Source organism: Pteropus alecto, unplaced genomic scaffold (genome assembly GCF_000325575.1).
Source record: "Pteropus alecto unplaced genomic scaffold, ASM32557v1 scaffold45, whole genome shotgun sequence".
NCBI lineage: Eukaryota > Metazoa > Chordata > Mammalia > Chiroptera > Pteropodidae > Pteropus > Pteropus alecto.
In genome coordinates, this window is record NW_006442491.1 from 20,425,972 (window position 1) to 20,440,678 (window position 14,707).

The 14,707-nt window shown below is 42.4% G+C and overlaps 1 protein-coding gene across 1 annotated transcript in view; it reads left to right on the top strand.

Moving 5' to 3' along the window:
* The window catches only part of CHMP4B (charged multivesicular body protein 4B), a 41,959-nt gene that overhangs the window by 3,520 nt on the left and 23,732 nt on the right, over positions 1-14,707 (top strand). The window lies entirely within an intron of this gene.

Below are 14,707 nucleotides of genomic sequence, written 5' to 3' on the forward strand. Positions count from 1 at the left end.
AAGTTTACAGTAGGTGGAGGATGATGCCTTTAACCAAGTTGGGGAATAGAGGAGGAACAATAATACTTCATAATGGTATAGTTCTTTGAAGTTTGTAAAACTCCTCTTTTTATATGAGTCTTATAGCATCCACTGAGACTGTGAGCTCCATGAGGCAGGTTGTGATGATCATGTTCATCACTGTGTTCCCAACACCTAGCACAGTGCCCGGCATGTGGTTAATGCTCAGTAATTATTTATTAAAGGAATGAAAACAATTTAGCGAGTATCTTCTGTTATTCCCATCATACAAGAAGGAAAATGAGGCTGGAAAGAGGATGTAATTTGACTCAGAGACCAGTTCTTCTGGTGGTTGTGGCATCTTGTGTTCTATTTACTACCATGATGGCAGAAAGTGTCTTCATAACCTTCGTCATCGCTCAGGTCATTAAACGCCTACCTGTGCAAGGTGTGGTGCTGAGTGGGTGAAAAAAGAGTGAGACAGGACCAAGCCCTTCCCTGTGGAGCATATAGCCAAATATGGATGCTATCTTTGTGGCATACACATTGGAAAGATGATATATTATCCATTGAAACAAACCTCTGAAGCTTAGGTGTAGATTATTTACAGTGTGCAGGTATGTTCCAGGCAGTGGTTTCAGTTAGTGGCCTAGAGTAAAATTTGGATCACACATTTTTTTCCAAATTTCTTTTCCTTTCCTTTAGTCTTGTATTCATTCTTAAGCATGTAGCAGGCTCTTAAATTGTTCTAGGCCATGTACTTAGTGCTGGGAGCTTAGTGCTAAGAACATAGACATACCAGACACAATCCTTGCCATCCAAGGGAATTAAATATCATCACTTTCCTTTTTTATAAAGTGGAAATAATAATAATCTCATGACTATAGCGAGGAATAGCTAAGATAATATATGAAAGAGGGTGGCACGTTGTGGGTATTGAGTATACTCTTCCTTTTCTGAGGAAGTTATTGTCGATCAGACGTCTTTGGTTTGATTGTCAAAAAGAAAAAGTTGAGAACTGGATAGAAACTAGGATTGCAGTCTAGGTGAAATGACAAAAATCACCCAAACTTAGGTCTTTTTTGGTCCTTTTCTAAACAATTGGTTTTCTTCCTAAGAAAGATAATCAGATATCAGATTCTTTTCTTCTGAAGGCATTATAGTTATGAAATATCTACTCTAGGTGGTTCAGATTTCCTTTTTTTTCCCGTTTTAATAAAGATGAAGACAATCTGGAGAAAGAATCATATTTTAGTCTAAGAAGAGAATTGTTTGAGATTGGGAAATGGAGACTGGGTATCTCAAACACCCTACACTGGTACATTTCTTTTGGATTTATGGATGCAAATCAGTTCATTTACAGGTTAATTTAGGTTCAGCTGAAAATGTCTGATGGGTGCAGAGAGGCCAGGCGCTCACAGGAGATATGTCTTCATTAAGTCCTGCTCATTGCTGGAGCCAGGGTAGCTCTTATGTTTAATAAAGTTGCTCTAACACATTAGCATGTGGGGAAACATCTTAAGTTAAATTTATAGTGAACGTGGCCTTTTGATTCTCTGGAATAAAGGTATCAGGTTGAAAATCATAGCATGTTAATGGTGTATGTGCCAGCAGGATCTCCTCTCCCAGAGGCCCTGGGATGGAAAACCTGAATTCCACCCAGGGAACTGAGCAGTGAGAATTTCCCTTGGTGACACTGAAGTTTCTTCTTTGCAGAAATGGTTGGCTAGAATGAGTTGGTTTACTTCTTAAGACAGATGGAGTGTCAGAGGGGCCATATGTGTTGGCTATCCAAACATGCTGGCACCTTTGATTCAAATGACAAAATTTGAATTCGCCCCATTTGGCAGGGAGATTAAATATTTTTAAGTGCCTGCCGGTAGGTTTATAATGTGATTCGAAATTCAAGATAGAGTTTGTTTGGAGGTTTAGCTAAATGTGAGGACTTTTGAGCCAAGCTGTTTTGCTCAGGGAAAGTTTGAGTTGTCCTGAGTTGGGTTTTAGTGTGAGTGTACATTTCTGAGGCAGAAAGCCAGGAGTTGGTTTGTTTACGTGGTCACAGCCCTGAGATGGAGACAGGGCTGACTAGGAAGGGCAGAGCTCTTGAGGCCTTGAGGCATTCCTTTGGAAAGGAATTATTTTGTGCTCTGCCACTGTCTTTTAAAAAGTAAGAGAGAGAATATTCAAAACAACTTTAGATTGGTCATTCTGAGTATGAATGGTTATACTTAGAAAGGAAATTTAAGTATAGCAGTAGGAAACAACAACAGACCTAGCTGGATATAGTACTAGCCTGTTTTTAAGGTATTTGTCTCAAATCAACAGATGTTTATTGAGTTCCTTCTAGGAGGAAGGCAACATGGTGGTATAGGCAAAAGGTTTCTCAGTTTGAATGCCTGCTTCACCACTCACCAGCAGTACCTTGGCAGTTACTTATCCACTCTGAGTTTCAATTTTCCTATCTCTAAAAAAGGAATAACAACACTTCTTAGGTTTCTTGTGAAGCTACGGAATAAGTTGATATATGTAAAGTGCCCAGCAGAGCGCATGGTACATAGGGGGTATGTAAACGTTTCCATGGTTTCCCAGGTATAATCTTAGGTACAGTAAGGAAAATAAAGGTGGTTAAGACACTACTTTCTGCCTATAAATGCTCACAGTTTATTTCCTTACTGTACCTAAGATTCTTAGGTACAGTAAGGAAAATAAAGGTGGCTATCTTTATAGGCAGACACTACTTTCTGCCTATAAATGCTCACAGTTTAGAAGAGACACACTTATACAAGTAACTGATAAAAAGCAACTGTAGTAAGTGTACAAATGATGTGTTAGAGGAAAATGCAGCAGGAAGACATTAATTCATCTTTGAGAGTTGGCAGGTTCATCTCACCCAGCCACTCAGCCAATGCCCAAATTCCCTTTGCATTATTCCTGCCAAGCAGTTAGCCTCTGATTGAACCTCTCTGCTAATGTGATTTGTATTGGGTGCTCTATCCTCCCACTCTACAGCATAGTCTGTCTTTGGACAGCTCTGGCTATAAAATCATTCTTATTTGGAACTGAGATCTGTCTTCTTGTAGTGCTTACCTTTAGTACAGATTGGGGTGGTAGCTCCAAAGGAAGCAGCTTGGGGTGGTGGAGAGATTGTGGGATCTAGAGTTAGAAAGGTGGCAAATCCCAGCTCTGATACTAGACAGTTGTGAACTGTGTTTCTTTCATTGGAAAAACAGGTTGCTTATTCTGTTTCCTGGGGCCTCGGAGAACAGGTCGAAAGCGCCTTGGACAAGACATATCAAGGAAGATGGGGTATATGTCTCAAGCCTGCATTTCTCTAGGACAGATCTTCTCAGTTCCGTTGACTGTTGTTCTGTTGCCTGGTCTTTCTGTTCTTGTTACTTTCCTCTGAATGTTCTCCTGCTCACCAGTGTTGCTCTTAAGGTGTGGAGTGGGCAGAGCTGAATACTCTTAATATTCCAGCTAAGGTCTGAGCAGTGCAGCCCACAACATGCAGGACTAGACATTTGTTTAGGAATTAATTTGGTTCTGCGTACTGTATGGCTCTGATAATTCCCATATCACCGAGACAGTTTTTTTTTTTTTTTTTTGAAATGCAATTATACTTTGCTACGGCCTTTCATTAGTAAAGGAATGACTATCTAGCAACCCCTTGTTTGTTTGGTTCTTCTTCAGGAGTTTTAGCTGAAGGATTGAAGTATTTAAGTGCTTAACGAGAGCATCTGGCTGGCTTGATTCTCCTGTAGCTGATATTTCTAGCTCTACCTCCTCCTCCTTCCTTACAAGCTGATTGTAAGGCTTATTTGAGGGATGCAGGAAAGCCATACGTCTCTGTGGTTGTGGCTGTTTAGCTCAAAAGGTTAGCCGTATAGTATGATGAAAAGGTGCTGGATTTGGGATCAGAAGACCTGAGTTCACCTTCCACCTCTGCCACTTACTAGTTTTGTGGTCTGGGGCAAGTCTCCTCATATTTCTGAGCATCAGCTGCTTCAGCTGCAAAACCAGGATACAATATTTACTATACAACTTTGCTACTCAAAATCTGGTCTGTGGGAACATTTGGGAAATTGGTAGAAATGCAGGCTGTCAGACCCCATCCAGATCTTCTGAAGCAGAACCTACTTTTTATGAGGTTCCCAGGTTATTTATATGCACATCAAAGTTTGAGAGACACCTCTCTATAATTATTGTGGGGATTAAATGAGCATATTGGGCATTTTTCTTCTGTCCAGGTCAGTATTCATTCCTGGAGACTCAGAGGTGCTGTCTCCCTGGTCAATTTGCTTACCCCTTTTGCTGCTCAAAGATTGAACTCTTATCCAGCTCACCATATTCCCAGGTACCTCCAGTTACCTCCAAATCCGATGAGGCCTCAGAACACAGATGGTTCAGTAGGAGTCTGCTTTCCCATTCTCGAAAAAGAATTTGAAGCACATGTCCTGCTGATAGGGTAACAGCCTTCTTCATTAAAGAAGCCACTCATTTGGATAACTGACAAGCATTCAGTCAGGGTTTCAGTCATGAGGACCCACTGGTTGTTGGGCACTGACAACCCCCTGTGAAAAGCTAGAGGCAGTTTCCATCCTTAGGGAGCACCACTGCCTGGTATGGGGGGCCACTTGGTAAGGAAAGAATTTCCACCTAGTGGGGCTTGTGTAGAGTGCCATAAGGACCCCAGGTGAAGAGGAATGAACTCCACCTGGGGAAGTTAGGAAATTATTTTTTAAGTCATGTAATTTTCCACCAGAAATGATTTTTCAGTGAGTTCTGATTTCTTGGTTCAGTGGCTTTGTGGTAGTTTCCTGTTCTGTTTATATGACATTGATACTGATCTGATCCACCAGTTTTCTGCATCAGGAGGGAAAGGTGTTTACTGAGTGCCTGTTCTGTGTTAGGAACCATATGAGATGCCACGTGGATTCCCAGGCAGTGAAAAAGACACAGCCTGGCCCAATGGATCCTACAGTTGAACAGATCTGTGGCTGTCTCAGAGATAAAAGTTATCACAACTAAGTAGCTCATGTGTTTTTTCACTGGAGTCTTATAACCATCTTAAGTAAAGTGTTCCTTTCAGGAGCTTATGGATAAAGTAAAACTAGAAAATGCAAGCAGCTTCTCAGCTAGGAGAGTAGGAGTTAGGTGGGATGATGAAGCAGGACGGTTCACCATCAAATCTGCCCTGTTCAATTCTATAAGATAACATTTTTCTGGAATTTGGGAGGTGATAGTGAATTTTCGAACTGGCATTTCTAAAGGGGTTAAAACCCACCAAAGAGCATTATCTTTTGTTTTCATCCTATAAAAGAGAGAGAGAGAGGTAAAGAGAGAGAAAGAGAGAGAGAAAGAAAGAGAGAAAGAGAAGAAAGAAAAAGAAAGAAAGAGAGAGAAAAAGAAAAAGCAGGCATCAAACAGTAGGTTGCTCAGGGTGCTTGGCCTGGAGCTTAGCACAGCCCACTGAGGAAATTTCCTCCCATCGAACACTCAGGGCAATTGAGTTTGCTCAGGTTGGGAGGCTCTGTGGGTCTCAAAGCAGGAGTTCAGGCATTTACCCAATCAGAGTTTCCTGCTTTAGTGTGAAGCCCTGCTTTATGATCTTGCTCTTAGAAGGCCCATACTCTTGTTGAGGGGATAAACCTAGAACAGGAGTAATTAAAGTCCAAATTGGCTATAAGTGCCACCTACAGGAACCCCCTAAATGGAGCTTGGTGGACATTTGAAGAAGAGAGCAGTTGCCACAGTTTAGAGTTGGGGGTGACAGTGTGGTCTTTTGTATTAGTCCTGAAAGGAGTAGGCAGCTATGGGGTGGGGTGGGGGTTGGGCATAAACCCTCATGTTTGGTATTTGACCTCACCTCAGATCTAGTTACAACTGGAAGTTGCAGAATGTTTGCTTTCATCTAGCTGTGTTGCATAAGAGTAGTGTGTTTGAGAAAAAGAAAACTAGGTGCTTTGAAATGGATTTGGCTACTGTGCACTGTTTAGGGACTCTGATGTTGAGATCCCAAATCTTTTTGGTCTTAGTGCTGCACAGATAGACATTTGCATTTAATTTCAGATGGTCCATTTTAAAAGAAGGTAGTTAGATACTTGCTTCATTCATGAGTCCATTTGATAAGTATATATTAACTTGAGTTGTGTGCTGGTTACTGTTCTGGTTTACTGGGTAAATGCAGATGAAGACAGGTCATTATGGCCTCTAAGATGCTCACAGTCTGCTAAAGGGACAGACAAGTCAACAGATACAATCAAGATACAATATGATCTGTTCTAGAAGCATAATCAGAATTCAGAGTTTAGGATATACAGTGGAGTGTGTGTGTGTTTCTTGAATCTATGTTTTATTAGTTATTTTGGTGAGTACTAGAATGTTGGAGCAGAAGGGAACTCAAAATGTATGAGTGCTTGAAACTTTGAATTAAGAGTTTCTGAGAGAGAAAAACCAGGAACATGGAAATACATGCAGTACTTTTAAAAAGCACTTATTTTGAATCAAAAGTTCCTTTGGGGTGACATAAGAACGGATAAATGTTTAATGGAGATTAGCTATGAAATAATTAGCTTTAGAATACTAAGTTTAAAGTATAGCTTATTCTGATAATTATTACAAAATTTGCTTTACAATTGTCTTCCCACAAATGGAAGTAGATGCTAATCTATCTGAGTGGATTATTTACTATTTGCATAAGGAGGAACTGTAAGTTCCTTGTTTTTAATTGTATACGACCTGATAGTTGTAAAAGCTAAAGTAAGACTTGTACATGGGTGTACTGGCTGCTGTTCTCTGCAGAGGTTTGAAGAAGAGTTCCTACTTAGACGAGGCCACCTGAAAGACTTAGGGTAAGGAGTTTGATCAACTCTGTGTCCCCGGAATTCATTAGACTTAGAAACATTGACTGACAACGGTGTCAGTCAATGTTTAAATCTCAGATGATTGATAGTTTCTTAAGTCTCCATCAGGTAGATCATTTGCTTTCACTTCTTTGGAGCATTTTCTCCCTTTAAAATCTTACACAAGAGTAGGATGTAGTTGCAGATTGCTTAGCAAGTCTGGAGTAGATTTGGGTGTTGAATTGTAATGGGCTCTGATAGCCTTCTGTGGCCATGTCCAAGTAGAGAACTCGTATCAGCCTGGCATTCAACTTTTGCTCTTAGCAGACAGGGCTGCAGGGGTGGTAACTGCAGACAAGCCTTCTCATGCTTAAATTTTAGTGGTAATTTTGGAGTTGGACAGATAGCAGTGTAGGAGCACCATTCCTTAAGTTATTTTCATCATTCTAAAAAAGTTAGTTATATTTCAAAGTAAAAAATTTTTTTTCAGGAGAAAAATCTTCAGAAAATAAAAATATTCCTCCATCTTTGGGAAATGCCATGCACTTTACAAATTATCACATTTGATCTTTTCAACAACCCCATGCATTAGATGGTATTACCCCCACCCCCTATCCCAAACCCCTTTCAGAGATGAGAAAGCTGAAGTTCAAATTATGTGAGTCACAGGGCTGACCCAGGAGCCTTGGGCATCCTGAGGTGGGCCACATCACAGTGGGTTCTGGTATCTTTGGTGTTCTCATAGGGCCAGGACTTTATAGCTATTAGTGCTTGTAACTTATCAGTGTACAAAATCCTGTCACTGGAAATCAATTTTTATAATATTCCCTCCACAGCGCGAGTACCTGTTATTCTACAGGGGAATACTTCACATTTGTACAGGGTTTTTTGGCTTTCAAAGCACTTTCACATACGCGATCTTATTTTGAAACTCAGAGGAACTTTATAAGGTGGGTAGAGCAGAGTATGATTTTTAACTCCATTTGGCAGAGGAGGAAACTAAGGCTCAAAGCAATTAAGTGGTTTTCCTAGGGACTGTGTCAAGGCTAGAACCCCTCATTAGGCTCCAAGTCTAGTGCTTTCCTGCACTGGCCTGCCTCCCTCGTAATAATGTTCAATCTTAGATTCCCTTGCCAGCTTCAGCAAGGCTATGTGTCAATAATGAGTGTTGGTCAGGATAAACTTGGGGGTCCATAGAATGACTGGATCATCTTATACACATCTTATACTGGATCATCTGGACTAGTGCCAGAGAGAAGATGAAGATTGTTCATGTCTGGAATGGCGTGAGAACCTTTATTCGTTGTATTCATTTATTCACAGTCTGCTACAACATTAGCATTGTGTATTTCTCAGTCTCCTTTCTATTTCTTTCACCACAATAAGCTAGTTTTCTCAGTGGCCTCTAGAGCAGTGTTTGTCAGCCTTAGCACTATTGACATTTTGGGCTGGATAATTCTTTGTTGTAGGGGGCTGTCCTGTGCATTGCAGGATGTTTAGCATCATCCTGGGCCTCTGCTCACTAGATGTCCATAGCATCCCTCTCCAGTTGTAACAACCAGAAATGTCTCCAAACATTGTTAATTGTCCCTTGGGAGACAAGAGCTCCTAGGGTTGAGAACTACTTCTAGGGCTGGTGAAGACCCGCAGGTGCAAAGCTAGAGCTTAGAGGCTGGCCTGAGAGCGAAAGGTCTTAAAGAGCAGAGTACTTTTAATCATATGCTTTTGTTGTTCTGAGTTGTCTAGAGACAGCTCAGGGCTTCCTGGCTTTACTTTCTGGGAGTCTGGCTAGGACTGGCACCCAGATCTGAATCCCTCCCACTTAGGACTCTTTCATCAACCCAGAGGTCCTCAGTCTTTTCAGGTTGAAGGAGCCTTTTCTGATTGCAAAAATATATATCAGAGATGGCTATGTGATAATAATTGTACTTTTAATACCTATTGATTGAGAAGATAAATAATTCCTTTCAATTAGTATTTATTGAGTACCCACTATTTGTGTCTCTGTCCTAGGACTGTGTCTGACATGAATGATCGTAGGTGTTCAGGTGGTAGTTCTTATTATCCTTGTGTGATATATGTATTCATCATGTAGTGCACAGGCAGTGCTGGGTGGCCACATTCACAGAGCAGTGGAGTGATAACTATGAACCCAGTGGGCTCATAGCCCATAGGTTGGGAGCCAATTGATGCATTATACCATGCGATTTGAGAGAACAGCAGGCCTAAAATTCTAGGCTTTTCTTGAAACCATGAACTAACTAGCTCCACACTTGAGATGGGAATCTCCACACTCTGGAAATAAAAAGCCAACAGGCTACCCAGAGTCCTCAGTGCAGCTCTCTCAATAGCTATACACTAGGGCATCTGTGATAAAAGAGGAGGCATTTAGCTGGAAACAAGCTTTAAGTTCCTAGCATTAGTTGGTAAATGGTGCATGGGTCTAAGGGGAGTTTAAAATAATGGTCTTGAACTTGGGAATCTGTGTTTCTGGAGCCTCTCATCTTGAAGCACTCAGCTTCTCTGACAAGAACTATTACTCTTATTTCAGAGGTAAGAGGCAGAGAGGCCAGGCCACACAAATGGTCCCTGAGAAAGAGGCAGCTACTCTCAGGTTTAGGAGCTAGGACTGTGGTTGGCACCCCAGGATGGTCAGATGATGGTGAGAATGTAGGGGGCTGTCCTGTGCATTGCAGGATGTTTAGCATCATCCTGGGCCTCTGCTCACTAGATGTCCATAGCATCCCTCTCCAGTTGTAACAACCAGAAATGTCTCCAAACATTGTTAATTGTCCCTTGGGAGACAAGAGCTCCTAGGGTTGAGAACTACTTCTAGGGCTGGTGAAGACCCGCAGGTGCAAAGCTAGAGCTTAGAGGCTGGCCTGAGAGCGAAAGGTCTTAAAGAGCAGAGTACTTTTAATCATATGCTTTTGTTGTTCTGAGTTGTCTAGAGACAGCTCAGGGCTTCCTGGCTTTACTTTCTGGGAGTCTGGCTAGGACTGGCACCCAGATCTGAATCCCTCCCACTTAGGACTCTTTCATCAACCCAGAGGTCCTCAGTCTTTTCAGGTTGAAGGAGCCTTTTCTGATTGCAAAAATATATATCAGAGATGGCTATGTGATAATAATTGTACTTTTAATACCTATTGATTGAGAAGATAAATAATTCCTTTCAATTAGTATTTATTGAGTACCCACTATTTGTGTCTCTGTCCTAGGACTGTGTCTGACATGAATGATCGTAGGTGTTCAGGTGGTAGTTCTTATTATCCTTGTGTGATATATGTATTCATCATGTAGTGCACAGGCAGTGCTGGGTGGCCACATTCACAGAGCAGTGGAGTGATAACTATGAACCCAGTGGGCTCATAGCCCATAGGTTGGGAGCCAATTGATGCATTATACCATGCGATTTGAGAGAACAGCAGGCCTAAAATTCTAGGCTTTTCTTGAAACCATGAACTAACTAGCTCCACACTTGAGATGGGAATCTCCACACTCTGGAAATAAAAAGCCAACAGGCTACCCAGAGTCCTCAGTGCAGCTCTCTCAATAGCTATACACTAGGGCATCTGTGATAAAAGAGGAGGCATTTAGCTGGAAACAAGCTTTAAGTTCCTAGCATTAGTTGGTAAATGGTGCATGGGTCTAAGGGGAGTTTAAAATAATGGTCTTGAACTTGGGAATCTGTGTTTCTGGAGCCTCTCATCTTGAAGCACTCAGCTTCTCTGACAAGAACTATTACTCTTATTTCAGAGGTAAGAGGCAGAGAGGCCAGGCCACACAAATGGTCCCTGAGAAAGAGGCAGCTACTCTCAGGTTTAGGAGCTAGGACTGTGGTTGGCACCCCAGGATGGTCAGATGATGGTGAGAAAAGAAAAAAAAGGTTGTTAGATTAAGTTCTACCCAATCCGGCCAACATTTTGAACGCCCACTGTGAAAGACTCCCTGAGAAGGGACTGTATCAGAACTAGATAAGCAGAATCTGGGACAGAGGGAAGGGGGAGGGCCATTCTAGGCAGAGGGATTGTGCAAGCCAAGGTACTGAGATTAGCATATGCTGTTTGGGGGTGGGGAGGGGGAATTATGGGGATTTGGGGATGAGGAACAGTGGTGGCTCAGGTAGAGTGAGAGTTGGAAAGGTAGGCTGCGGCTTCTCAGGAGGCCCTGGATGCCCAGCTGAGGAACCTGTGTTAGGTTGAATTTAGTGAGGCACATACTGAACGGACACTTTCTCTAGAGAGCAGTTTGCTAGGCACCAGCAGCCATCTTCCTGCAGCACCCTGGAAAGTTTCTCATTAGTAGGCTTTCTACCCATTACTGCCTGAGGGTATGAGGTGGGTAGAGGGGACCTGTTCCCTTATCAGGGAGCATACATGGGTCACCGCCTTTTCTCTCATTACTTCTTCCTGGTTTCTCTTCTGCTTTATCTGAAGCCTGAAGCCAAGCACATCCTGGGCAGCTGGGTTGGGACAGAATAGTAACTTTTCTCCATTTGAGAATATCCCAGGTTACATGCCAGACTTAACCAGGCAAATCTTTCCTATTTAAATTAGCTTGACCCAGCCTCATTTATTAATCAGGTTCTTGGCTGCCTCATGTTTTAGGGTTTCACTCCCAGCTGCCTGGCTGGCTCACTCAATTAGGTGTGATCTTTGAGATTATTTAATCTTCCCTTCCTGTTTATCTTTGATCAGACAGATGGAGGGGGGAGGGAGGGGAAGAAGGAGAGAAGGAGGGAGAGAAAGAGGGAGAAAGGGAGGCGGGGAGAGGGAGCGGCGCTATAGTGAACTTGGCAGATGACAAGGATCTCTGTTTCTCAGGATATACTTTTGAGTTCATCCCAGAGTCTATTGACTATAGTCACAAATATCTGAAAATGAACCCCCCACAACTCTTTCCTGAGCTCCCAGTTTCCTGTTAGCTTTCCTGTTCTCCAGGTGCTTTCTCCATCACCCAGGATGGTCAAGCTAAGCCCTAGGACTTATAGACACTGCACCCTGGTTCTAGTTCTGACTCCTGTCAAATGGTATCTTTAGGCCAGCGTCTTCCTATTTCCAGGCCTTTGTTTTCTCAATAATAAAATAAGAAGGATGGATTAAATAAATGCTAACATTTCTTTCTGTTCTAACATTCTCTGAGTCAACAAGTACCACTGTATAGTAAACCTCTAGAGAACCAGGTGTTGCTCCAAGCAGTTTTGTTGCATAAAAAGATAGAGCAGCTCAGCATTCATTTTGTCTGGTAATAGCTTGGGTACAACGCTCATTGTAAGCTGAGGGCAGCCACAGACTGTTTTGTAGAAGGTGCTGGACAGTTTTCCATTTTGATTACCTGGCTCAGAGGCCAAAGCTGAATAATGATTTTTAGCTGCTCTCCTGAGCCTCCATCCAGGCAAGCAACAACAATACTGAAGGGCATCTGTCCTGGTGTCTCAGCCTCATTTGGGTCAGTAGCCTGCCTGTGACCTGACTGCCAGACTTGTGGCAGATCAGTGCCACAGAAGCTGGGGCTGAGCAGACTCAAGCTCTGCTGGACAAAAGCCCAGTGGTGACCAGTTAAACAGACTGGGTGTGCTTCCTTGTGGCAGGACTTGACTTCCTCACTGGTCCACCGTTGGGCTACAGGATGCAAGCAGCTTATCTCCTGTGTGAGGGTAACGGAGAAAGGAACCAGCTGCTAAGGGCTGGTCTGACTTGAGTCATTTTAATTAAATCTGCTCTTTAGTATGGCGATTGAAGATGATGCTGGGAGTCTTGGGGACTGTAGCTGATTTCCCTGGAAAGGCCTCATTGCTTAATGTAAACCCTGGTGCTACCATAAGTAGCTAAACCTCTTAGGAATATAGAAGACATTTACATACCTGGTTCTAAATTCAGGCCTTTAAAACCTCAAGTCCCTACTAGTGCCCATTAAAACAGTTCTCTCCCATTCATTAGCTTTCACAGTACATTTCTGTCTTCTAAGCAGCTCTGAAAGTCATACTTTATGGGCTCATCTTGCCTGTGCAGAGGGAAGTCCAAGGCCCAGAGAGGTTAGGTGACCTGTTAAAAATGACACAGCTCATGAAGGCAAACCTAGGAGTAGGACCCATGGCTTCTGCCTCCTCATTCCAGTGAGTTCTGCCTCATTGTTTCTCAACACACACTGTGGTGGCATATCCCCAGCCCTGCCAGAATGGTTTTGAAAATAAAATTAAAGTTGCCATGCTGCCAGCTGACAGGAGAGATGGAGAAAACAGTTGCTATTTTAAGAGGTTGTTTTCTTTTGACTTAAAACTGGCTGTTGGTGGTTTGGTGGGCTGGTACAGTCTGGGTGGAGGATCATAAGCCCCAGGGTTTTGTTGCTACATTCCTGACTTGTGTAACTAGGCTGTCTTTGCCTGAGTCCCAGGGCCTCCTGTGCAAGGGATCAGAAGAGTTCCTACTTTTAACCCTTTTTATAGGACTTAGGAGGATTAAGAAGTCTATAAAGAGACCTAGGAAAGAGTTGGTATATAAATAGTAATTTTTGGTGCTTCTTGATTTTTTTATTGAGGTGTTACTTAGAGTAATGCAGACAAGTTTTAAATATACAGCTCAGTAAATTTTTACAAATTTTTATACCCACGTTACCATGACCCAGATGAAGATTCAAAATATTTCCAGTACTCCGGCTGTCTTGATGATTTTTACAGTAGCTCAGAACTTAAGAAGAGAGCAGTTTTGTTTACTCTGGCCCCTTTAAGAATCTTAGAGGCCGTTATATTATCCTTCTGTTACTCATTCACTGTTTCCCACACACCTAGCAGTGCAGGGCTCTGTGCTAGGTGTTGTTGGGAATGTAGAAATTGGTCATTGTTGGCCCCGTGCTCACAACCCATCCGGGATTATGACTAGGATCCAAAGCAGAAAGTGAGAAGGGCTGAGAGAGGTAGCTTAGAGGAGGAAGGCTGTCTCTTGCAGTAGAGGAGAGGGTATGTATGTTTATCTAGACACAAAATTTTTCCAAGTCTTTTCACTGTCTATAAATATAGGAAAGGGGCCATGTTATGGATTTTCAGTCCCTCCTTGGCCAGTTTTTTCATTCTCAGACTATGTTGGGTACTTGGAGAGGTGCAAGCCCAGCTAAAAATCCGCATCTGTATTATTTACTCAGTCTTGCCTTCTATTCTGGGAAGCAGGAGAAAACACAGGCAGTATGGAAGAAAGCAAAAACAAGAGGTACTTCTCTCCCCTTTGGCTTCCAAGTCTCTCAGGAGCTGACTTCCCTTCTGTCTCAGGTTTTAAAGCTCATAAGACCCATAAGACCACAAGTGCTGTGAGTTAATTTTGGCCAGAATTTCTCTGCCTGCTTTGATCCAGTAGTTTAAAACATAGAATTTTCTATATCTTATATGAAAACAGACCGAAGAAGGACTTCCCCAACCTTTTTTCATGTGTGAGGAACAAGTTTGTGTTTTGTTTTAATTGCTAATTAAGGCATATGGCTCTCTGGTTGGTAGGAGGAAAATGGCCATGTCTAAAGTAGATGCAAAGTGATCCCCTTCTTTAAAGATAATCTCCAAAGGTAATGAAGACCAATGCCTGAGACAGAGTCAGCATGAAGAGATAACATGCTAGGACATTTGAACATTACAGAGCTTTATCTTGGTACATGTGTGGATAGTAGATAAGAAAGAAAGAAGGGTGGATGCCTTAGCCTAACTGACCTTGTTCAAGTTCTGATGAGTTACTGCTGTGTCTTGGAAACATAAGAGACTTCGATCATCTGGGTCCATTCTCCACCCCTCTTTTACAGGTAAGAACACTAAGACTTTGATTTGACCAGAGACCTGAAACCAGAACCAGATGTCATATCTGGTGGGGTACAGAGATGGTCTGAAG